Source organism: Mobula hypostoma, chromosome 9 (assembly GCF_963921235.1).
Source record: "Mobula hypostoma chromosome 9, sMobHyp1.1, whole genome shotgun sequence".
Classification (NCBI taxonomy): domain Eukaryota; kingdom Metazoa; phylum Chordata; class Chondrichthyes; order Myliobatiformes; family Myliobatidae; genus Mobula; species Mobula hypostoma.
This window is the reverse complement of record NC_086105.1, coordinates 8,411,468-8,435,863: the sequence shown is the minus strand read 5'-3', so window position 1 is coordinate 8,435,863 and position 24,396 is coordinate 8,411,468. Positions and strand designations below refer to the sequence as shown.

General features: G+C 41.9%; 1 protein-coding gene across 1 annotated transcript in view; it reads left to right on the top strand.

Moving 5' to 3' along the window:
• The first annotated feature begins 6,549 nt into the window (after positions 1-6,549).
• ptprr (protein tyrosine phosphatase receptor type R) overlaps positions 6,550-24,396 on the top strand; it is a 289,950-nt gene continuing 272,103 nt past the window's right edge. The window contains exon 1 of the mRNA XM_063057714.1: positions 6,550-6,578. The gene's annotated coding sequence lies outside the window, so the exon portion shown is untranslated. The remainder of the gene's footprint in view (positions 6,579-24,396) is intronic.

The window sequence follows — 24,396 nt, the reverse complement described above, 5'->3', positions numbered from 1 at the left end:
CTTTCGTGACTTCCATCCGTACGCCTCCGCCACACTTCTCCTTTTCTCTCATTTCGCCAGGGCAGACTCCCTCTGAGGTGTCACCCTGCGGGAAAGGGCGGTGTAGCGGGGTCAAACCTTGCCTCCGGTGTGGAGTCCGCACTCTCCCTGTGACTGCATGCGTTTTCTCCGCGGGCTCCGGTTTCTTCCCAGACTGATACAACAGAGAAGCCAGCCCTTCGGCCGAAATTCGTCCATTTCGACCCCAGCAGGTCCCGTTTAGCAGCCGAAGCTGTCCAATCCGTGCATCTGTCCAAGAGTATTTTAAATGTTGTTATTGTACCTGCCCCAACTGCGGTTATGGTTTTGGTAATTTAATTGCCCACTGTAAGTTATTCCCCTCTGTGGTTACCTATACTGTGTAGACGTAACAGGATCTGGGGCCAATTGATCGGGTTGTGGGGAAATAGATAGGGTTAGTCCAAATGCATAACTAAGGGTGAGCAGCAACTCAGAAAGTAGAAGATGGTGTTTCAGTGCTGAATGATTCTACCACTGCCCTACTCTTTTGATCTAATTTCTCCCCATATCGCTCTTCAAACATATCTTGTGCCCCAGGTACACCTCCTGGGCCCTCATCTGCTCCCAGAAAACCATTGACTCCCACCCCACCCTCCTGCCTGGCACCCTGAGCTCATACTGTTAATGGTTGTTATACACTGAGTCTCTCTCCTTCAAATCTCCCCCTAAAATATCTCAACCACCCCAGTCCCTTCTCCATGTAAGCAAGCACCCACATTCATTTTACAAAGTAGCTGAAGTCCTTGAATATGTACTTATCCTACATATCCATATCCCACCATCTTTCCCAAACATCATTTTGTAAACCCTGCCTCAATACTGAAAGAGGTAACATCATAGCAATATCCCAGGTGTACGACAAATAAATGCAGTGATCTGGATACGAAGTATTGTGGTGTGTTATCATTCTGGTGTAGCTCCTAGGGAGGATTGCTCTGGGATTCTAACTCTTCAATCAGGTAGAGTACAGCATTGGGGCTGTATCAGCTCAGTCCACTACATCCACAGGATGACTTTGACAGCCAGAGAAGGCATGTACCCAATCCTTGATCTCACTTGATTCAGCAGATGTCAAGATTGCCACTCTTACCTTCATCACCATATAAAGGGAAGACTCACTGACTACATATATTGTCAGAACAGTCCCATCCATCACATTCCTCCATTTAGTTTCCTGGAATCAACTCTCTCTCTCTTTTTCACTTGCTCATCACTTTGCTCAGAATCTATGACCACTCAGCTAAACTGTGGATAATTTAATTTAAATAACCAGCGACACATCTTTGGGGTGCGGAGGGAACCAGAACAGCTGGGAGAAACAGTGACTACAGGGAGTACACATAAACAACACTGAAGGTCAGCATCCAACGAAGCTGTGGGACGTCAGCTCCACCTGTTATCAGGGCCACTTAATGAATCCCTTTTGGAACAAAAATGTTTTGAATTAAAAATAGTGCATTTTATTTGAGCAAATACCGCATTTATAACATACTCATTAAAAGACAATAACATGCATCATTACCAATGTTAAATGGTCTTTCTTCCAGCAGCCAATATTTCCCATTCATTTTAAAACTTTGCTCTGGATTTATATGGTTCAGTTTGAGCAGGCACCCTTCCCAGTGGATAGGTTATATGTGGACGATCATGCTCTGCTATAATCCTCCAGGGAAGGAAATCTGACAACTTGCCCTATATATCTGGCTCTTGACTTTGACCAAGTTGTTGACTTTGACCATCTTCTGAAATGGCCCAGCAAGCCACCCTTCCAGGAGCAATTCACAATGACAATATCAGTCCTCCCAATGCCTTTCTCATCCCGCAATGATTTTTAAGAAACTCATTTCACCAAACTGCATTGTATAGCTTCTAATTTACCATCAACAATATTTGGAAGGATCCACTCATATCAAAGTAAAACAATAGAATTTTTATAATTTTTAAAATCTGCACATTTTGACTTAAAACCATGGTCATTAGAACTTGGCTTGACATTATTTTTGCAGATATTTGGATCTCATGAGCAGCGTTCCAGAGGAATAAGGCAAGACAGGAGTGCTGTAATTTAATTTAAGAATATTGTCTACAGTAAAATAGTTTATAAAATATGAATTCCCTTCAGTCAAATTTGCAAGTAGTTGTTCATTTTCTGTATGAATTTTTAACATATGTATGTTTATTTAATATAATTTGCATAAACTTTAAATCTTGCAGCTTATTCACAATTAGCATTATAAAAATTATATCAGAAACCAATATAAAAATGAAGAAACAAAGACTAAAAAGCAATGCACTGCACTGAAACCCTCACACCCCCACACCTCACCAGCAATCAAATCAAAATGCTTGATGGATTATGGAGCTTACCTGGAAGGAATGTGAGAGTCAAGTATTTTCGAACTGTGCATTAAAGTATTTTATTTTTGTCAATGAATGTTCAAGGCTGAGTAATGAATTTAAAGTTTACTTTTCAAAGAAAATTTGTTATCGAAGTATATATATGTCACCATCTAGAACCTTGAGATTCATGTTCCTGTGGTCATACTCAATAAATCCGTAGAATAATAACCATAACAGAATCAGTGAAATTCTGCACCGACTTGGGCATTCAACAAGTGTGCAAAAGACAACAAACTGTGCAACTAAAGAGGGAAGAAATAATAATCATAATAAATAAGCAATAAATATCAAGAACATGAGATGAAGGGTCCCTGAAAGTGAGTTGATAGGTTGCGGGAACATTTCAGTGATGGGGCAAATGAAGTTGAGTGAAGTTATCCCCTTTGATTCAAGAGCCTGATGGCTGAAGGGTAATAACTCTTCCTGAACCTGGCGGTGTGAGTCCCAAGGTTCCTGTACCTTCTTCCTTTTGGCAAAAGTGAGAAGAGAGCATGTTCTAAGTGGTGGGGTTTCCTGATGATAGATGATGCTCTCCTATGATATCTATGTTTTTGTGTATATATGCTCAGTGGTGGCACATTCACCATGAGATGTCGGATCAGCAATGAATGTATTTCAAAGAGGAAAGTGGTTAGTAGTACTGAATGATTCAGCCCTGTTCCATTTCTTCTCAGTTATGCTTCAATTGCTTTAGTTATCAACAAAGGCTACTGGTAAAATGCCAGAGAATGTGGAAGAGAACTTGCCCTGTTGTTGCTTGATCCTGGGCAAACAAAAAAAAAGCTGCAGTGGAGCCTGGCACCATTTCTGCTGCAAACGTACAACCCAACTTCTGCTCGTTGACATCCTAAAGGCCAACTTCCTGGCCTTCTGAACATAAGAATGAGAGCACCAGTGCCAGAGACAAGATTAGAAAGAGATGAGATTAGCATTTCCCTCAATGGACCTTTTAACAGGTGCACAGAGAGAATTGCAATGTGGGAGTGTGGCATAACTCCAGCTGGTGCATATTTATATATGATATTCCGGTGAGTACAATGCTCTTGCAGTCTCTGCCAGTGAGACATGGGATTGCACCTGCCAACTAATTATTTTTTGTGTGAAGTTGTGCCATGTGAAACCAACGCCAACTTTAAGCATATTGACTCTACGTTTTAATCCTAGAAATGTTGAAAATAAGAGCAAGGTAGAGTATTAGACATTTTGACCCCAAGGGATAAAAATTCCAGCTGTCTACTCTTATAAACTTCTACTCGTTTAAACTGTCTACTCTTATATTCTTATAAACTTTTATCAGGTCTCTCCCAACCTCCACTGCTCCAGAGAAAACAGGACCCTCTAGCATCCACAAGATCATAGCTGATCAATCACTTCAGGGCCTTTTCTTGCCTTCTCTCAAATCCCTTGAGCATTAACAAACATATTTACTACCTTCTTGAATGTATGTAATGACCTTCCCACATTGTTTTCAGGGTGAGGAATTCCACTGGCTCACCAACCTTTGGCTGAAGAAATTTCTCCTGATCTTAATCCTAAATGGCATTCCCCATGTCCTGAGGCTTTGATCCTCACATCTGGACGTTAGTTATTTGATTTCTAATTATTTTATACCCCTCTATGAGATCACCCCTCATTCTCCTCCACTCCAATGAAAAAGTCCCAGCCTTGTCTACCTTTCTCCATAACTCAGTCCCTCTTGTCCCAGAAGCATCTGCATACATCTTTCCAGCATTCTGTCCAGCTTAATAGCAATTTTCCTGTAGCAGGGTGGCTAAGCAGGAACACAATTTTCTCAATGCAGACTATGAATGTCTTGTATAATTGCACGACATTGTGAAGTTGCTAGCACAGTACTTTACAGTACCAGCGGCCCAGTTTCAATTCCCACCTCTGTCCATAAGGACTTTGTACACTCTTCCCGTGACCACTTGGGTTTCCTCTGGGAGCTGTGGTTTCCTCCCACAATCCACCGATGTACTAGCTGTAGGTTAGTCGGTCATTGTAAATTGTTCTGTGATTAGGCTAGGATTAAATCGAGGATTAGTGGGTGGTGTGGCTCAAGGGCTGGAAGGGCCTATTCCACACTGTATCTCAATAAACAAATAAATAAACAAACAAACAGCCATACTTCTATACTCAGTGCCCTGATTGATGAAGGCCAGCTCGTCCACATGCAGCACCACTTTCAAGATACCAGTCTGGCTATAGCTGCAGTTTTGGCTACCAGATTTTGGACAGACAGAAGAGATTAACTAAGATGATTCTAGAAATGACGGACATTAATTGGGTGGATAGGTTGTAGAAACGGGGGTTGTCATACTTGGAACAGAGGAGATTTGACAGAAAGAAGTCATTACCCTGCGCAGAGGAGCAAAGAACTAAAAGGTGATTAACCAAAAAGGAACAGCTGTGATATTTATCTAGCTATTTATTTATTTATTTATTTATTTATTTATTTTGGAATCATAGAAAAATATAGCTCAGAAAGAGGCCCTCTAGCCCATCTAGTCCATGCCAAACCATTTAAACTTCCTACTCCTGTCAATTTTACTTAGAGATACAGTAAGGAACAGGCCCCCCTGCCCCTTGCCTCCCTCCCCCAGCATCCTACTGATTTAACCAGAGCCTGATGATGGACGGTGGAATGTGCACTACGGGTCAGTCCATTGTAGGGCTGTAATGCCTGCTCTGGCTGTTCTGTCACTGCGGATGTGGCACTGGAGTGACCTCTCCAGGGAACGGGCCTGGGCAGAAGGAAGAGAGATCCTGGGATGCCCGGTCATCAAGATCTCCATCTCAGATTCACCGGTGTAGTTCAAAGGAAAGCGAGGCAATACGTTTGGCACCAGCTTGGCTGCAGGCGCTGCTGGAAAGATGTTCAATGATGTCCAGCTGCTTTAGAGGCTCAACTCTGGATTTCCTGTCTGGGTTTACTCCCGTAGCCTTCGTCTCTTGCGAAGCTGCCCACAGGGCAATGGGGCTACTTTCCTATGTAGCCTAATCACAGCACAATTTATAATGACCAATTACTCTACTAACCAGTAAGCTTTTGGAGTACAGGAGGAAAACGGAACACCCGGATGAAACCCATGCGTACACGGGAAAAACATGCAAACTTTCTTACAGAGGATGCTGGAATTGAATTCCAAAGTCCGATGCCTCCAGACGTAATAGCATCATACTGACCACATGCTACTGTGATGCTCCATTTTATTGTTACACAGTCACTGCTTAGAGCCCGGAATACACAGCTGGGGGCAATAATAGACATTCCTAGCCAACGTAAGGGAGCTAAGCTAGTACCTTAACGGAAAGATCAGAACTATAAGGAGAGTGGGTCTCAAACAAGAGAAAATCTGCAGATCCTGGAAATCCGAGCAACACACACAAAATGCTGGAGGAACTCAGCAGGCCAGGCAGCATCTATGGAAAAAAGTACAGTCGACGTTTCGGGCCGAAACCCTTCAGCAGGAGAGTGGGTCTAAATGTATTGCTATTGAATGTTTATATGATGTCAGTGGAACAAATAAATTTCTTCTCCACTGTAACTGTTCTACTTGGGAACTGAATAATTAGCATATTTTGAACTTGTGCTATCATTCTTTCACATAATGGAGCCTCATTTGACTATTGGGTCAAGCCCTTTGTTATAAATAGTGAGTAATAGTGAGTTTATGGTTAAATTCACTAGTTAAGAGTGTGTTTGTCTGTTTATTGGCCAAAGTTATTGAGTTAATAGAGAATCAAGTATGCAAAAATATTAAATTATCTTCCTGAAATGATTCTTTTTTTCAGGATGCTTTTCAGGAGATCATGAAAACCTTGAGACAAGAGGTCAGAAAACGCAATCTAGCAATGGAAAATCAACACTTATCTACCACCGTCTGCAACGTATTGATAGAGCTGCAGACTTAAGCAACAAGGAAATGCGAAGAAGCAGAACCAGTGAACCGCTGTTCCACAAATACGTAGAGCGAAGCAGACCTCCTCCTGCTATGATTGTCAAGTCGACTTACCCAAGAGTATCGAATGATCGAAGCTCTCACTTCGTCACGAATGATGATCAGTGGTCAGGAATTGAAAACCTCCCTATTCCAGAAGATGACTTGATCTCAGTGGTGAGTAGCCATCTAAGATTAGAGAGCAACTCCCTTTGATGGGTGTTGGTAAACAGGATTTTTAAAAATACATCCATGTATCGTTTTAAAACGCTGTGAAGTATTCACAGCAGAGACTGACAACTCAGCATATTATGTGTACATCTGTGTCAATACTCTGCCTAAGCCTCCTGTGTTCAGAATCAGAATCAGATGTAATATCACCGACATTTGTTAACTTAGTGGCAGCAGTACAATGCATTACATGATAAATATAGAAAATTTAATTACAGTGAGTGCAATTAAATTAAGATAGTGCAAAAACAGAAATAATAATAAAGTGAGGTAAATTTCTTGGGTTCAATGTACATTTAGAAATCGATGGCAGAGGGGAAGAAGCTGTTCCTGAATCGTTGAGTGTGCGCCTACAGGCTTCTGTATCTCCTTCCTGACAGTAACAATGAGAAGAGGACATGTCCTGGGTGATGGGGCTACTTAATAATGGATGCCACCTTTTTGAGGCACTGCTCTTTGAATATGTCTTGGATACCTCGGATGCTAGTACCCAAGATGGAGCTGACTGATTTTATAACTTTTCTGTAGTTTCTTTCACTCCCTTGCAGTACCCCCCGGATGATGCAGCCTATCAAAATTACATTAAATTAAATATGTTTACTATAACCTATACCTCCTCCCTGATGGTAGCAATGAGAAGAGGGCATGTCCTAGGTGATGGACATCCTTAATAATGGATGTTGCTTTTATCCACTGATTGCCAGTTTTCTCAGTACAAGGATGAAAAGTGTTCAAGGATAATTGAGACCGATGATCATATTGAATAAATTATTAATCTTGAAGTACCTATAATCTACCTAATTATGAAGTTAGCTGGTTTAAACTGAATTCCTTTCCACTTTCTACCATTGATGCCGATGGATCTCGTTATAATCTGCAGGGAGATGCTGAATGAAAATCAATTTTTTCCAGTCCATCATCTTGAATTTTTTATGGAAACCAAGGGAATGATCCATGGATTATCAAGTAAATTGTCATATCACATCATGGAGTCAGAGCACCATGATACAGAAGCAAGCCCTTTGGTAGTTTATTAACGATCAAAACTGATTTACAGGAGCTGAACATTTCAAGAACAGAAACATACCCCTCCGCCATCAGATTTCTGAATGGATATTGAACCCATGAATACTACCTGACTATTCTTTTCTCTCTTTTCATATATATATAAATACAGAAACACACATTTATACTTCGTATCGTAAATAATAGTTGTTTTATTATTATGTATTGCATTGTACTGTTACTGGAAAGCAACAAATTTCACACCAAATTGGATTAGTCATTGGCTTTTTGGGAGAAGCCAGGGAGTGGTCATAGAGGGTTGCTTCTCTGACTGGAGGCCTGTGACTAGTGATGTGCTGCAGGGATTGGTGCTGGTCCTTTGTCTGTCATCTATATCAATAATCTGGATGATTATGTAGTTAACTGGATGAGCAAATTTGCAGATGACATCAAAATCATGGCTTGCAGAGGGATCTGCTTCAGCTGGAAAAATGGGATGAAAATTGGCAGATGGAATTTAATGCAGATAAGTGTGAGGTTTTGCACTTCGGTAGGACCAAACAGGTGTCAAAATGGTTGATGTGATGTGCTTAATGTGGTAGTGCTTGTCACTCTCATTTTCAGCTTTCACCTCTGGCTGGCAGTCTTGCAGAAAGGAGAGCTGAATGTGTAAGTGTCTCCTTGCCAGTACATAGCTTCTCCAACAGCAAGCCCCATGTAGAGCCTCCTCACTGGCAACACACTGACTCAGCTGAACTACAGAGGACGGGGAAGGGGTGGGGTGGTCTCAGCCCTGCACACATAGTATACAGGCCCACTGTTGTGTAGACAACTCCTGGTGCACGTGAACCAGATCCCCAACTATGGGTGTAACTAGCCCCACTGCCTTGTGGGCAGCCTCGGGAGAGACAAAGGCTATGGGAATAAACCCAGACAGCAAATCCGGAGTAGAGCCCCGAAGGCATCTGGACATCACTGAACGTCCTTCTGGCAGCTCCTGCAGCCAATCTTCATAGCTTTCTTTTGGACTGTACTGGTGAGGCTGAGAGGGGGATTTTGACGACTGGGCATCTCAGGATCTCCATACCTTCCGTCCAGGCTTGTGATGATGATGATCATCAACCATTGTCCTTCGAGATAGATGGATGCCAACCAAGACCAACCAGGGTAGATCTTACACTGTGAGTGGTAAGGCACTGAGGAGTGTGGTAGAACAGAGGAATCTGGGAATACAGGTACATAATTTGTAGAAAGTGGCGTCACATGCATATAGGGTCATAAAGAATGGCCTTCATAAATCAATGTATTGAGTACAGAAGATGGGATGTTTTGTTGAAGTTATATATTATTGGTGAAGCCTAATTTGGAGTATTGTGTGCAGTTCCGGGTACCTGCCTACAGAAAAGATGTAAGCAAGGTTGAAAGAGTACAGAGAAAATTTACAAGGATGTTGCCAGGTCTGTCTGGAGGACCTGAGTTATAAAGAGGGGTTGAATAGGTTAGGACTTTATTCCTTAGAATGTGGAAGACTGAGAAGAGATTTGATAGAGGTATACAAAATTATGAGTGGTATAGATAGGGTAAATGTGAGCAAGCTTTTTCCACTGAAGTTGGGTGGGACTACAAACAGAGGTCATGGGTTAAGGGTGAAAGGTGAAAAGTTTCAGGGGAACATGAGGGGAAACTTCTCCACTCAGAGAGTAGTGAGAGCGTAGAATGAGCTGCTAGCACAAGTGGTCCATATGACCTTGATTTCAACCTTTAAGAGAAGTTTGGATAGTAGGGATATGGAGCGCTCTGGTCCTGGTGCAGGTTGTTGGGAGCAGGCAGTTTAAGTGGTTTTTTGGCATGGACTAGATAGGCCAAAGGGCCTGTTTCTGTTCTGTACTTCTCTATGAGTCTATGACCCTGTGATATAGGCCGGGGGCATTAAATCTGATTCTGATATCAAAAGAGGTAACTAACATAACAGAAGATGTTTAGATCAAACAACTTTAGTGATAATTTCTTTTGCATTGGATTATTTCAAGATATAGCATGGTATCCCAATGTGCCCTTTATACCAATGTGACCAATTAATGGACTAACCTGGATGACTTTGGAATATGGGAGGAATCTGGAACACCCAGAAGAAATCCATGTGGTCATGGGGAGAACAGATAGAGACAGAATTGAACCCTGTAATAGCATTACATGGTGCCTAATAAATGATCTTAAGTTGTTTGAAAACTTGGCTTCACTTTCCATACAGCTCCCCCTGAGTTTGTCCCTGCCCTGGAAATTTTTTTTTTACCTATTTTATGTAATATAGATGGTGTTATTGTTTATTGAATTGTAAGCAATCTATTGAATTACAAACTACTATAGATGTGTAATAGAGAGTATATTGATTGGTTGCATCACAGCCTAGTATGGGAATGCCTTTGAATGGAAAATTCTACAAAAGGTTGTGAAATGGAGACATCTCTTTCTCCCTTATTAGGGAGAGAGACAGAGCCTGTGGTATGTTGAATACCGGGTGAATGAGTAGTCTTTGGGGTACTGCTAGTCTCTGTCTTTGCTGTTGCTTTGCTGCACGCTTGTGTGCTCAGCGGTGGGTGCCGACGCTTTTTTTTGCCGTTGAGGAGAGAGGGGATCGTTGCTTGCTGCAGCTTATGTGTGGGGTGGGGGGAAGAGGTACTTTGGGGTTCTAACATTTAACTGTCATTCATTCTTTAGGGCACTCCTCTGTTTTTTGTAGATGGTTGCAAAGAAAAAGCATTTCAGAATGTATGTTGTATACATTTCTCTGACAGCAACTGTACTATTCTATAGAATTGCTGAGTATTCCCACAAGAAAATTAATCTCAAGGTTGTATATGGTGACATATATGTATTTGATAATAAAATTCTCTCAGAACTTTTAACCTTAACATTGAATTCTTGCAGAAAATGGTGAAATATGACTTGGTTTTATTTTGAAGTAAATTTTTAGTTTTCCATTTCTCCCCCCAAGTAGCATGTAATTTTATTTTTATACAGTTTACTGCCATTGATGAGCCGACTGCTGACCTCAGTGGTTTGCATGGAGATACTCTTTTTTTGTCATCATTGTCAGATTTTTCTCCGAATCTATCTTGGTTGAAAATGTTAAGGCCCCATGTGAAGACTGTGCACCTTGAGCTGAGTAAGGAGAGCAGAACAATCCCTACTCAAACAAAAAACCCCAAATACCTTTGACATCTAGGCAGTGGGCTATGGTTAAATGCAAAAGGAAGATCACAGAATCATGTGTGCGATATTCACACATATGCCTGATTAGATTTAAATAACACTGTACAATTCACTTATCTACAACCCTACAACAATCAGTGATTTAGAGAGACTCAGCATAATGTAATGCTAACAATTCATTGAACAATAAATCTAATTCTGAAAACAGTTTATAAAAGAAATGAGGGAATAGAAACAGCAACAATTTCTAGTGTTAAAAACAATGTAATTTCCATCACATCCCTGCCTCCAAAAACACAGTAAGTGGAGGGTGGCTACAAAAACTCATGCATTCGGTTAGTCTGGGTTTTTTTTAACAACAGGGTGGTCATCAAACCGTACTGACAGGAGAACTAACTAATCATGCCAGCTGGTGCTGGTTGCAGGGAATTTGCCATTTACAGCTGTTTAGAAAGTGTGCATCATTATGAACAAAACACCAACCTTGCTTCTCTGAGCAAGGGATTATTAGTGTAGCTGAAATAAATCTTCTGCACAATGAATGGATATACAATGGTTGCAGGAGAACCAACCAGAGAATTTAATTAAATTGATACTAATTCCATCAACTGATGTAGACCTAAATATGGAAATTTTATGCTTACATCTAATATTGTTCCAAGACAAATTTAAAAAATTCATATGCAAAATGGATTTTTAAAAAGTTGTTTTAATTAATTAATGCACTATCCTCTTTGTTACCAATTGTAAGTAGCAGCTACTTGTCAGGACACTGGACCAGGGATCCAATCGCAGACCCAGTACTGTGCACAGTGATATTAATTGAGTAACAAATCCCAAGCTGCAAACAAAGTCAGCATCAAAGTTCAGGCAGAGATCAAAACATCCAGAGAAATCCAAAAACCAGAATCGGGAAACAGGCAGAGTCAATATTCAGACAGACAGAGTACGGGCACAAATGCTGGAAAGGCTCAGGAAAATTCACTGACACAATCTGGCAACAAGCAGGTGAGAACACAGGACTGAAATACACTGAGCAATTAACAGAGAGGCAGACGATAGGTGGAGCACAATGAGACACAGGTCTCAGTAAGACAGGTAATAATGAGAAATAGATGAGAGATGTAGTACTCAATAGTACAGGGGCCGGAGTAGAGCAAGAGTGGGGCCAGGAGCACATGGCAATACAAAACCACAAACTGACACCTAGGGGGAAACACACACAAAGACAGTTCAACTGAAGGTACTGACACTACTTTAGTATGTAAGGTCCTTTTGGAGATAACATAACAGAATATTATCTATTGGCAACTGGTAAATTACAAGAAAGATCTTTGAGTGGTTTGCTGTTATGTTTACTAAGTTAAGCTGACTTCATATATTTTGAGTGATAATTTGAAAGCTGAAAGAAGCATGGGGAAAATAATCTGGTTGTTATTGGTCTTTGTTTGAGACAGTGTTGAATAAGGACGCCATGTCCTTTGTGACAGCAAGTGTTGTATGGTTTTAGTTATCTATTATTGATGAAATTATCTTTAAATTTATCTACCATGTGTAACTTCTTATTTAGCATCCAAAAATGAAGAATTAATATATCCTTCCTTGCTGTTAATTATCATTAAAGAGAACAATCTGACTGTGTGTAATTATAATAACTGGAACTGTGAGATAATAACTAGGCAACTCTGTGTTTCACTTTATAAGGATAATTTCTGCCAGTTATCTGAATAAGACGGTGGTATATTTCATTGTGGGGGGGTGATGGTAGACAGAACCCTTTGTAGACACAACAAAGTTTTAATTAGTGACCTTGAGATAGTCTTTGTTGTCATCAATTTGCTAATTACATCAGCAATTCATGGTATTTCTTATCAGTTAGTAAGTTATAGTGTCTTGATTTGGTTGTTCGTTGAAAATAATGGACAGTATATTAATCTTTTTCTGCAATAAAGTGCAGTGCTTTATTCATTGCTAAGACTATGACCCAGATTAGCTTTACATTCCTGAGAAATACAAACAATATTTTACATGTTTTTTTTAAAATGTCTATTTTGACATTTTCTTGCCTATTTCTAGAACCAAACATTTTTTTTTTGATTCAAAGCAACACACACAAAATGCTGAAGGAACTGAGCAGGTCAGGCAGCATCTGTGGAAATGAATGCACAATTAACTTTTCGGGCCAAGACCCTTCTTCAGGACTGGAAAGGAGGGGCAGATGTCAGAATAAAGAGGTGGGGGGAGGGGAAAGAGGATTGCTAGAAGGTAATGGAGGGTACTTAATGAATACTTTGCTTCAGTATTCACCAGGGAAAAAGACCTTGACAATTGTGGGGATGACTTACAGCAGACTGAAATGCTTGAGCATTAAGTTAGATAAGTCACCGGGACCGGATGAGATGTACCCCAGGTTACTGTGGGAAGCGAGGGAGGAGATTGCTGAGCCTCTGGTGATGATCTTTGCATCATCAATAGGGACAGGAGAAGTACCGGAGGATTGGAGGGTTGAAAATGTTGTTCCATTGTTCAAGAAGGGAGTAGAGGTAATCCAGGAAATTATAGACCAGTGAGTCTTGCTTCAGTGGTGGGCAAGTTGTTAGAGAAGATTCTGAGATGCAGGATTCATGAGCATTTGGAGAGACATAATCTGTTAGGGATAGTCAGCATGGCTTTGTCAAGGGCAGGTTGTGCCTTATGAGCCTGATTGAATTCTTTGAGGATGTAACAAAACACATTGATGAAGGTAGAGCAGTGGATGTAGTGTATATAGATTTCAGTAAGGCACTCGATGAGGTTCCCCATGCAAGTCTCCTTCAGAAAGTAAGGAGGCATAGGATCCAAGGAGGCCTTGCTTTGCGGATCCAGAATTGGCTTGCCCACAGAAGGCAAAGGATGGTTGTAGATATTGCATATTCTGCATGGAGGTCGGTGATCTGTGGTGTTCCACAGGGATCTGTTCTGGGAACCCTCCTCTTTGTGATTTTTATAAGTGACCTGGGTGAAGAAGTAGAAGGGTGGGTTAGTAAGTTTGCTGATGACACAAAGGTTGGGGGTGTTGTGGATAGTCTTGAGGGTTGTCGGAGGTTACAGTGGGACATCGATAGGTTGCAGAACAAGGCTGAGAAGTGGCAGATGGATTTCAACCCAGATAACTGTGAAGTGGTTCATTTTGGTAGGTCCAGTTTGAAGACAGAATATAACATAAGTGGTAAGACTCTTGGCAGTGTGGAAGATCTGAGAGATCTTGGAGTCCATGTTGATAGGACACGCTAAGCTGCTGTGCAGATTGGAAGTGTTTGTTAGAAGGTGTATGGTGTGTTGGCATTCATCAACCATGGAATTGAGTTCAAGAGCCATGAGGTAATGTTACAGCTATAGAAGACCTTGGTGCGAACCCACCTGGAGTACTGTGTTCAGTTTTGGTCAGCTCACTACAGGAAGGATGTGGATAATATAGAGAGAGTTCAGAGGAGATTTACAAGGATCTTGCCTGGATTGGAAGGCGTACCTTATGAGAATAGGTTGAGTGAACTTGGCCTTTTCTCCTTGGAGAGACGAAGGATGAGAGCTGATCTGATAGAGGTGTATAAGATGATGAGGGACATTGACTGTGTGGATAGCCAGAGGCCTTTTCCTAGGGCTGAAATGGCTAACACGAGGGGGCATAGTTTTAAGGTGCTTGGAAATAAGTACCGAGGGGATGTCAGGAGTATGTTTTCACACAGAGAGTGGTGGCTGTGTGGAATGCAGTGGTGGAAGCAGATAAAATAGGGTCTTTTAAGGGCCTCTTAGATAGGATACATGTAGCTTAGGGAAATTCTAGGCAGTCTCTTGAGTAGGTTACTTGATCGGCAGAACATTGTGAGCCGAAGGGCCTGTAATGGGCTGCAGATTTCTATGTTCTATGTTCTAAGGTGATAGGTGAAGCCAGGTGGGTGGGCAGGATCAAGAGCTGAAGAAGGAGGAATCTGATAGGAGGAGAGAGTGGACCATAAGGAAAAGGGAAGGAGGAGGGGACGGGGGGGGGGGGGGGAGTGATAGGCAGGTGAGAAGAGGTAAAATGCCAGAGTGGAGAATAGAGGAAGGGGGGAATTTATATTTTAAAAATACTTAAATATTACAAAATATAGTAGAGAAATATAAATTTAGTATTTGTTTCTGAATAGGGTGAAAGATAATTACTTTGGTTTTATGCATTTATATGATGTACCTTGTTTCTTATTGATTTTCCTGAATCGATAATCGACCTTCAGGGTGGGGGCTTTTGCTGCATAAGTGTAGGTCTCAGGCATAGTTGAATTAATGGGCTCTGTCAATTGTAACTACAACCTTTTAAAAATCCCATTATACAACACAGAGGTTGGCCATTTGACCACTTAGTCAATTCTGTCTCCACTCAAGCCTCCCCAGATAACCCGATCAGTACCACCTTCTGTTCTCTCTTACTTGCTTCCTCTTTAATGCGGCTATAACATTTGTCTCAACTGATGCCCGTTGTAATTTGAGTTACACTTTCTGGATTTCTGCATGTCCTGTTTGATTCCCTGGTAAGTGCGATTAACTCGTGGGTTCTCTTCCTGGGAAATGTTCCTAATCTATGAAGAGAAAGAGGGTTGTTCATTCTTCCCTGTGAATAAATTCTCACACTTCAAGTGTTATCCAATTTAATCTTGTTTGCCCATTCTTCTCCATCTTCAAATCTTTGTATTATAATGAGGGATCCAGACTCTCTGCTGTACAGCAAATATCGCCTGCTCAACAATTAATATAAATTTCTGCATTTTCAATACAATTCCATTAACTTATCATTGTTGATAGTTTTCATTCACTTTCCATGAATAACCACGACCACAGACATAGGAGCCGATGAGGTCATTCAGCCCATCGAGTCTGCTACACCATTCCATCATGGCTGATTTATTTTCCCTCTCAACCCCATTCTCCCGCCTTCTCCCCATAACCTTTGACACCCTTACTAATCAAGAACCTACCAACCTCTAACTTTAAATATACCAAATGTCTTGGCCTCTACAGCCCTCTGTGGCAATGAATTCCACAGACTCACCATCCTCTGGCCTATGTTCTCTCTTTTTTTTACAGTTGCAGAGACCAACCATTGCCCTGAGCAGGAATTTTTTACATGGCCATAAAATTGTGTCGCACTTCATATTAAGAGTATGCAAAAGAAACTTAAAGCTGCATGGCAACCAAGACCATGTGTGCAGGAGCATTTCAGACACCGTGCGGATTAGTAGGAACAGTGCTTCTGGCTAAAGAAATTTCTCTTCATCTCTGTAGTAAAGGGACATTCTCGTATTCTAAGGCTGCACCCACTGATACTAGACTCCCACCATTATCCACTCTATCTAGTCCTTTCAATATTCAATAGGTTTCAATGAGGTTTTGAAACTCCATTGAGTACAGGCCCAGAGCCATCAAATACTCTCATACATGGAGTCATAGAGAAGTACAGACAGAAGCAGGATGTTTGGCCCATCCAGTCCATTCTGAAAACCACTTAACCTGCCTACTCTCAATGACCTGCACCAGGACCATAACGCTCCATACCCCTGCTATTCATGTAAGACCATAAGACATAGGAGCAGAATTAGGCCATTCAGCCCATCGAGTCTGCTTTGCCATTCCATCATGGCTGATCCCAGATCTTACTCAACCATGAATCTGCCTTCTCGCCATATCCTTTGATGCCCTGACCGATCAGGAAACCATCAACTTCTGCATTAAATATACCCATGAACTTGGCCTCCACGGCAGTCTGTGGCAAAGCATTCCACGGATAAAACCTATCCAAACTTCTCTTAAACATTGAAATCAAGCCCGCATGGACCACTTGTGCTGGCAGTTTATTCCACACTCTCATGACCCTCTGAGAGAAGAAGTCTCCCCTCATGTGTCCCTTAAACTTTTCACCTTTCAGCCTTAACTCATGATCTCTGGTTGTAGTCCCACCTAACCTCATCTGGAAAAAGCCTGCTTGCATTTGCTTTATCTTTACTCCTCATAATTTTGTATACCTCTATCAAATCTCCTCTCAATCTTCTCATTCTAAAGAATACAGTCCTAACCTATTTGATCTTTCCTAATAACTCAGGTCCTCCGGACCTGGCAACTTACTTGTAAATTTTCTCTGTACTCTTTCAAACTTGTTTACATCTTTCTTGTAGGTAGGTGCATAAAACTGCACACAATACTCCAAATTAGGCCTCACCAACATCTTATACAACTTCAGCATAACACCTCATCTTCTGTACTCAATACATTGATTTATGAAGGCATTAGACCATCAGACCACTAGTCAAGGCCTCCAGTCAGAGAGGCAACCATCTGCTACAACTTTCTGGCTCCTCCCACAAAGCCAATGTCTAATCTAATTGACTACCTCATCTTGAATGCCGAGTGTCTGAACCTTCTTGACCAACCTGCCATGTGGGATCTTGTCAAATGCCTTACTGAAGTCCATGTAGACAACATCCACTGTATTGGCTTCATCCAATTCCCTGGCAACTTCCTCAAAAAACTACATGATTGGTTAGATATGACCTGCCACGTACAAAGCCATGCTGACTACCTTTAACTATCCTTAATCAGTCCATGTTTATCCAAATATTTATATATCCAGTCCCTTAGAATACCTTCCAATAATGTTCCCACAACCTATGTCAGACTCATCAGCCTATAATTTCTTGGTTTCTGTGTAGAGCCTTTTTTAAACAGCGGAACAACATTGCCTATCCTCCAATCCTCTGGTATCTCTTCTGTCGCTAAGGATGTTTTAAATATCTCTGCTAGGGTCCTGGCAATTTCTTCACTTGCCTCCTGTAGTATCTGAGGGAACACCTTGTCAGGCCCTAGGAACTTATCCACCCTGATTTTCCACAGGGTAGCAAACACCTCTTCCTCTGTAATCTGTACAGGGTTTATGAAGTTGATGCCACATTTATAGATTCTGTATCCATCTCTTGAGTAAATACAGATGTGAAGATCATATTTAAGATCACACCCATCTGTTTTGGCCCCACCCATGGATGACCATTCTGGTCTTCCTAAGGACCAGTTTTGTCCCTAGCAATCCTTTTGCTCTTAACATACCTGTAGAATTGCCGAGGATTCTCCTTCCCCTTGTCTCCTAGAGCAACTACATGCTTTCTTTTAGCCTTTCTGTGTTCTCTTGCATTTCTTGGACTCCATAAGCACCTGATTTGTTCCTACTTGCCCATGCCTGTCATGCACCTTTTTTCTCTTAATCAGGGGCTGCATTATCTCTTGTAAACCAAGGTTCCTGACACTTGTTATCTTTGCCTTTTATGATTACCTGTACGTTAATGATTTGTATTTATATATGTTGTCTTTGGCCCCCTTTCTCTTTATCCCATTTGTACTATTTTCTGAGCAACAGTGGATTCTGGTTAATTGGGATATTTGGGATCATTTTGGCCTAATTGGCCGAAGCTTCATGGAAATAGTTCCAAAAGGTATAAAAAGTCTTTAGTTGAGTTTAACTGAGTAACAAATTATGTATTTATATATAATACAAATTACAACACTACCAATACTACTACAGAACTATAAAACTGTGTATTAGTTCCAAATAGTTAGCAATGGAGGAATTTGGCTGCTGTTTTCTTTTGATTGACTGTAAATGAACAAAAATCAGAGCAGATAATGGATTGCCATCATACGATGCTTTTGATAACTATATCCTCCAAATCTTTTCATTTTATTGTAATATTAAAGATGATTGTCGATACCTTCAAATTCTTTGCATTCCTAACTTGATGTAGTAGTGAAACAGTTTTGTTTTCACACCTGACCGTTTCTGGCATCTTCAAGCCTGAATGCTTGAAACCACAGTGAGCAAAACAGTTCTGTATAGTCTTACTGCTTATTTCTCACCAACTAACAGTGACAAAAATCACTGCTTTTGAACACAAATACATGCAACTGATGCTATTTAAAAATTGTTCGCTCTAAACACTGTGTAGCACCGAACAACCTCACAAGTGGATGCAACTGACACTAATTAGAAACTAGTTGACAAGTCTCCTGTCCCATTGAAGCAACACAGTTTCCCAAGTAAGTGAAGGGAATCCTGGCTATTTTCTCAATTGGTTTTTGTTCTTTGAAAGTTGAGACAAATAAGTGGCTGCCTTGATTAACTGATGGCCCAGCTAACAGGAATCCACTGTATTTGAATATGACATAATCTAAATACGCTTGTCTATGTTACTTCCCTCTGAGCTGATCATATGGAACATTTCTCATTCCAAATGGGCTTTTCTGAGTAAAAGAGCAATTAGATTGAAAACATGGATAATGTTATTCCTGGCTCTGCAGTTGGGCAATGAACTGCTCTTTCTGCAGATACAGCCGTTCAACCAAAGTTAATTCCTTTAAAATCGTCTTTGTCTGGACATGTTGATAATGCTGTGCCAGTTCCATTTGATATCTTTTTAACCTGGCATTCAAAGAGATCTTGCAATGGAAATGTTTAATGAAAGCAATTAGGCAATCTCAGAATTAGGTTTAACTTGCATCATACACCGGGGTGTTCTCTTCACTTACCTGATGAGGTAACCGTAGCCTTTGGCCAGAGTCAGATGTCATCAAGTGGTGCCCAACCTTCATAGAGTGTTTCAACCCTTAACCACTGCACTCCCCATTTGGCGGGTCAGCAGTGGTGGCTGTGTCACTGCCCATCTGCTCCTGACTTCCAGCTCAGCTCTCCTCACCTGCTCCATATCCAGAAAGAGGCTCTTTCTGCTTCCTCCCCCATCCTGCGAGCTGCTTGGTTCTTGCCCTTTTCATCAAGGCCCAGCGCAGACAGCAACCTCTATGCCAGCCTGCAGCTCATCTCCACCGGGAATAGACATGCCAGCCATCCTTTGTCCCTGCATTCCTGGACTAAAGACTGGTACTTCAGGGCCTTCTTCTCGTGAGCCTCCTCACATCCTTCCTCCCATGGTACTGTGAGCTCCACCAGGATGACTTTCTTGTCTTCAGTGGACCACAGTATGATGAATGGTCAAAGTGTGGTTCGAACCACCTCCGGGAACTGCAGCTTCCTCCCCGCATTGACCCTCATCTCCCATAATTTGGCAGTTTGCAGCAGATTGGATTTAGGCCTCTTTGATATGACTGGCGTGGTCCTCTCCTTGATGAAAGTGACTGGCCTGTTTGCGTCTCTGCCAGCCGGTCTCTTTCTACACTCTCCTGCTCCAGTTCGGCAGGGCCTTGTCGTGGTGCCACCTATACCGTCCTTGTGTTAAAGCTGTTCTGTATCCTGACAGTACGTGTGCCAGTGAACCTGCTGACCACAAGGCTTGCAGCTGGGGCCCTCTCTCAGACACCGTGTACGCAGCTGTGATGGTGCAGGGACAGACTGCAGGATGAAGGAAATGCGGAAGGGCTCCAGTCTCCAAAGCTCTGCCCAAGTGATCTTGCGCTTGGGAAGATCCTATTTTGTCCAGGTGCCCTGTGACCCCATCACCCCCCCAAACTCCACTGCCCTTGATAACCATCTTTCACCCTGTGATTCCGTACGGCTGTCTGGACCATGTCACTCACTCCTATCCCTTGCACTTGAACTCCCCCATCGTTGGGAGTGTGCAGAGTTGAGGCCTTGATGCCCCAGGCATGGGTTGCTGATGCTGTCTCTCAATTGCAGGGAGCTCACTGCCTGGTCTATGGCCAAGTCGGCAACCCATTTTCCCTCTGAGTTTTTCATATGGAACATTTCTCATTCCAAATGGGCTTTTCTGACTAAAAGAGCAATTAGATTGAGAACAGAGGTAATGTTATTCCTGCCTCTGAATTTGACCACAAAATGCTCTTCCCACAGATATATCTGTTCCGGCAAAGTTGATTTCTTTAAAATTGTGTTTGTCTGGACATGTTGATAATGCTGTGGCAGTTCCATTTGATATTTTTTGACCTGGTATCCAAAGAGATCTTGCACTGGAAATGTTTAATGAAAACAATTTGACAATCTTGGAATCAGGTTTAATATCACTGATATCTGTCATGAAATTTGTTGATTTGTGGCCGCAGTACAATGCAATACATAGTTACAGTATACATATATAAGATTAAGTTAAATAAATAATGCAAAAAAATAGTGAGATAGAGTTCATGGGTTCAATGTCCATTCAGAAATCGGATAGCAGAGGGGAAGAAACTGTTCTTAAATCATTGAGTGTGTGCCTTCAGGCTCCTGTATCTCCTCCCTGATGGTAACAATGAGAAGAGGGCGTGTCCTGGGTGATGGGGGTCCTTAATGATGGACGTTGCCTTTTTGAGGAATTGCTCCTTGAAGATGTCCTGGATACTGGGTAGGCTGGTGCTCATGTTGGAGCTGACTGAACTCACAACCCTCTGCAGCTTATTTTGAACCTGTGCAGTCACCCCCCACCCACCCCCACCCCCATACCAGATGGTGATGCAGCCAGTTAGAATGCTGTTCACGGAACATCTGTAGAAATTTGTGAGCTTTTTTAGTGACAAACCTGCTTAAAGCAGCATTTAGTGACTAAATATCGATTCAAGTAATGCAGATAGTTGGAGACCTCAGTGAAAAGTGAGCAAGAATACAATACAGGATTAATATATTTGATCACCATAGAGAAATGCGTAATGTGGAATTAATATTTGGGACAAAATTAATAGATTGATATTAATCAGATTTCCGGGCATGGAGAAGCAACGTGGGTGGACACCATTTTTTATTTATAGTTTAAATTACTCACTAACTGATTGATATTTTAATCTTACTTGAAGTGAGGATTGTTTTTTATTCCAGCATAAAAAAATAGTAACTAATGTGCATATGGCTAGTAAGGCCAAAGCTTGCAGCCCATTTCTGTTTTCCCATGAGAAGGTGGGAGTGTGTGTCCACTCTTTACTGTGGCAATCTTCTTGGACTTGGGTCACACAGTCATGATGGAGCTCATGATGAGTTTTGAGATAAACTTGCCAATGATGGTGTTGGCTTTGTTCTTCTTAGTGATGGAACTTTATAGGCCTGGGAGATGCTGTTGCAGTAGGTTTCATGTAGATAACACAGAAGGTACACGTGGTAGTGTTTGGATGGACAGAGCACTTGTCAAGTGGGTTGCTTTGTTTCGGGCTGCATTGAATTTTTCTTGGGTATTGTTGGCAATTATCTAGGCAAGTTGCCAATATTCTGTCACGCACCTGACTGGTACTGTACAGATGGTGGAAGAGCTTTGCAGATTATAGAAACAAAAGATTAGAGGCTTAAATCAGATCAGGAAAACCATTATCTGAAATTGTTGCTCATGATGTTGACCCTGAAAATCTATAACGGGCTGAGACACTGTTATTCCTTGAGCTTAAATCGAGTTTCATTGGAACAGTGTAGAAAGCTAAGGATGGATAGATCAGAGTGGAAGAGAGACAGGGAATTAAAGTGACAAATCAATCATATTTGAGTATTGAACACTATGTAAAGCCATCGCCCACGTTGTGTTCCACCTGCACTGCACTGTGAGGAGCAGAAAATACTTAACACCTGCTGAAGGTGTCTCGGCCCGAAACATCGACTGTACTCTTTTCCATAGATGCTGTCTTGCCTGTGGAGTTCCTCCAGTATTTTGTGCATGTTGCTTAGAAAACGCTTAATCCGTCCACTAGATGTCCCTCTTTGATAATGGGTAATTATTGTCACCCACTAGTCCTTGAGCCAAAAATTACAACATGGCTCACATGAGTCCCTTCATAAGACCTCACTATATTAATTGCCTCCTCACAGTTGTTATATTGTCTATCCTGCATTCCTATTGAGTGGCTTTGAGTCCTGAGGCAAATTATAGATGCAAAGTTGAGAGACATTTGAGGATGTGCTGGGACACACCATCAGTGATGTAATCTGAGGTCATCGGTTGTTTCGGGTCTTTCAACATCAGACAGCCTCGCCAGGGTTGACCAGGCCCTGGGTTGTGTCCCAGCAGCATTGGTTTGTGGGTCACACTTCTTGATCCATAGCCATCTAGAGGCTCAGTGAGCACCCTCAGTGTTGGTCCTGATGGCTCTTTTCTTTGCAGCCCACATAATGCCAAGAAGAGAGTTGGTCCTACACAACGAAACCGCTACACCTCATTTCTACAGGCTCGTATCGTGCCCTCTACCCCTGACTCTGGCACTTGCTCTGCCAGCTTCTGCTATTTGGTTTTCTTATGCTCAAACTCTTCCTCAGTCCAGTTTTTCCGAGGAACTGTCAGTTCTACCATGACCACCTACTTCGAGGTTTCTGACCGAATGACCACATCAGACACAAATAGATACAGATTCTTTTGTTTGAGGTTATCACATATCAATTGAACTTGGCACATGTGCAGCAATGTAACCAGCCTTGTTTGAAATACATAGAGGCTATTTGCAACTTAGTCATAGTCATACTTTATTGATCCTGGGGGAAATTGGTTTTCGTTACAGTTGCACCATAAATAATTAAATAGTAACAAAACCATAAATAATTAAATAGTAATATGTAAATTATGCCAGGAAATAAGTCCAGGACCAGCCTATTGGCTCAGGGTGTCTGACCCTCCAAGGGAGGAGTTGTAAAGTTTGATGGCCACAGGCAGGAATGACTTCCTATGACGCTCTGTGCTGCATCTCGGTGGAATAAGTCTCTGGCTGAATGTACTCCTGTGCCCACCCAGTACATTATGTAGTGGATGGGAGACATTGTCCAAGATGGCATGCAACTTGGACAGCATCCTCTTTTCAGACACCACCGTGAGAGAGTCCAGTTCCATCCCCACAATATCACTGGCCTTACGAATGAGTTTGTTGATTCTGTTGGTGTCTGCTGCCCCAGCACACAACCGCAAACATGATCGCACTGGCCACCACAGACTCGTAGAACATCCTCAGCATCGTCTGGCAGATGTTAAAGGACCTCAGTCTCCTCAGGAAATAGAGATGGCTCTGACCCTTCTTGTAGACAGCCTCAGTGTTCTTTTAATAATAAACTTCAGTTTATCATGCAAGCCCCACAACCTTGGACCACTTTTCCAGAGATGGTGGTATGGTGACCTCATGGTGATGCTGACCCCCTCAGATCCCTTCTAAACTTCTTACCCCTTACCCTCAATCTATGTCCTCCAATTTTATCTTTTTCTGATAAAGGGGAAACTCTTCCTGCAGTCTACTCTATCAATATCCTTATCCCTCCATCATGTCCCCTCTTAGCCTCTGGAAAATCAGACCCAACTTCCCCAGTCACTGCTCATTACAGAAACATTTCATTGCAGGCAATGTCCTGGGGTATCTTCCCTGCACCCCCTCAAGCACTATCACCTCCTTTCTATAGTGTGGGGACCAGAACTGCACAATGTACATAAGACCAAAAGACACAGGAGCAGAATTAGGCCATTTGGCCCATCGCATCTGCTCCAGCATTCTGACATGGCTGATTTATTATCCCTCTCAACCCCATTCTCCTGCCTTCTCTCCGTAACCTTTGACGCCCTGACTGATCAAGAGCCTATCAACCTCTGCATTA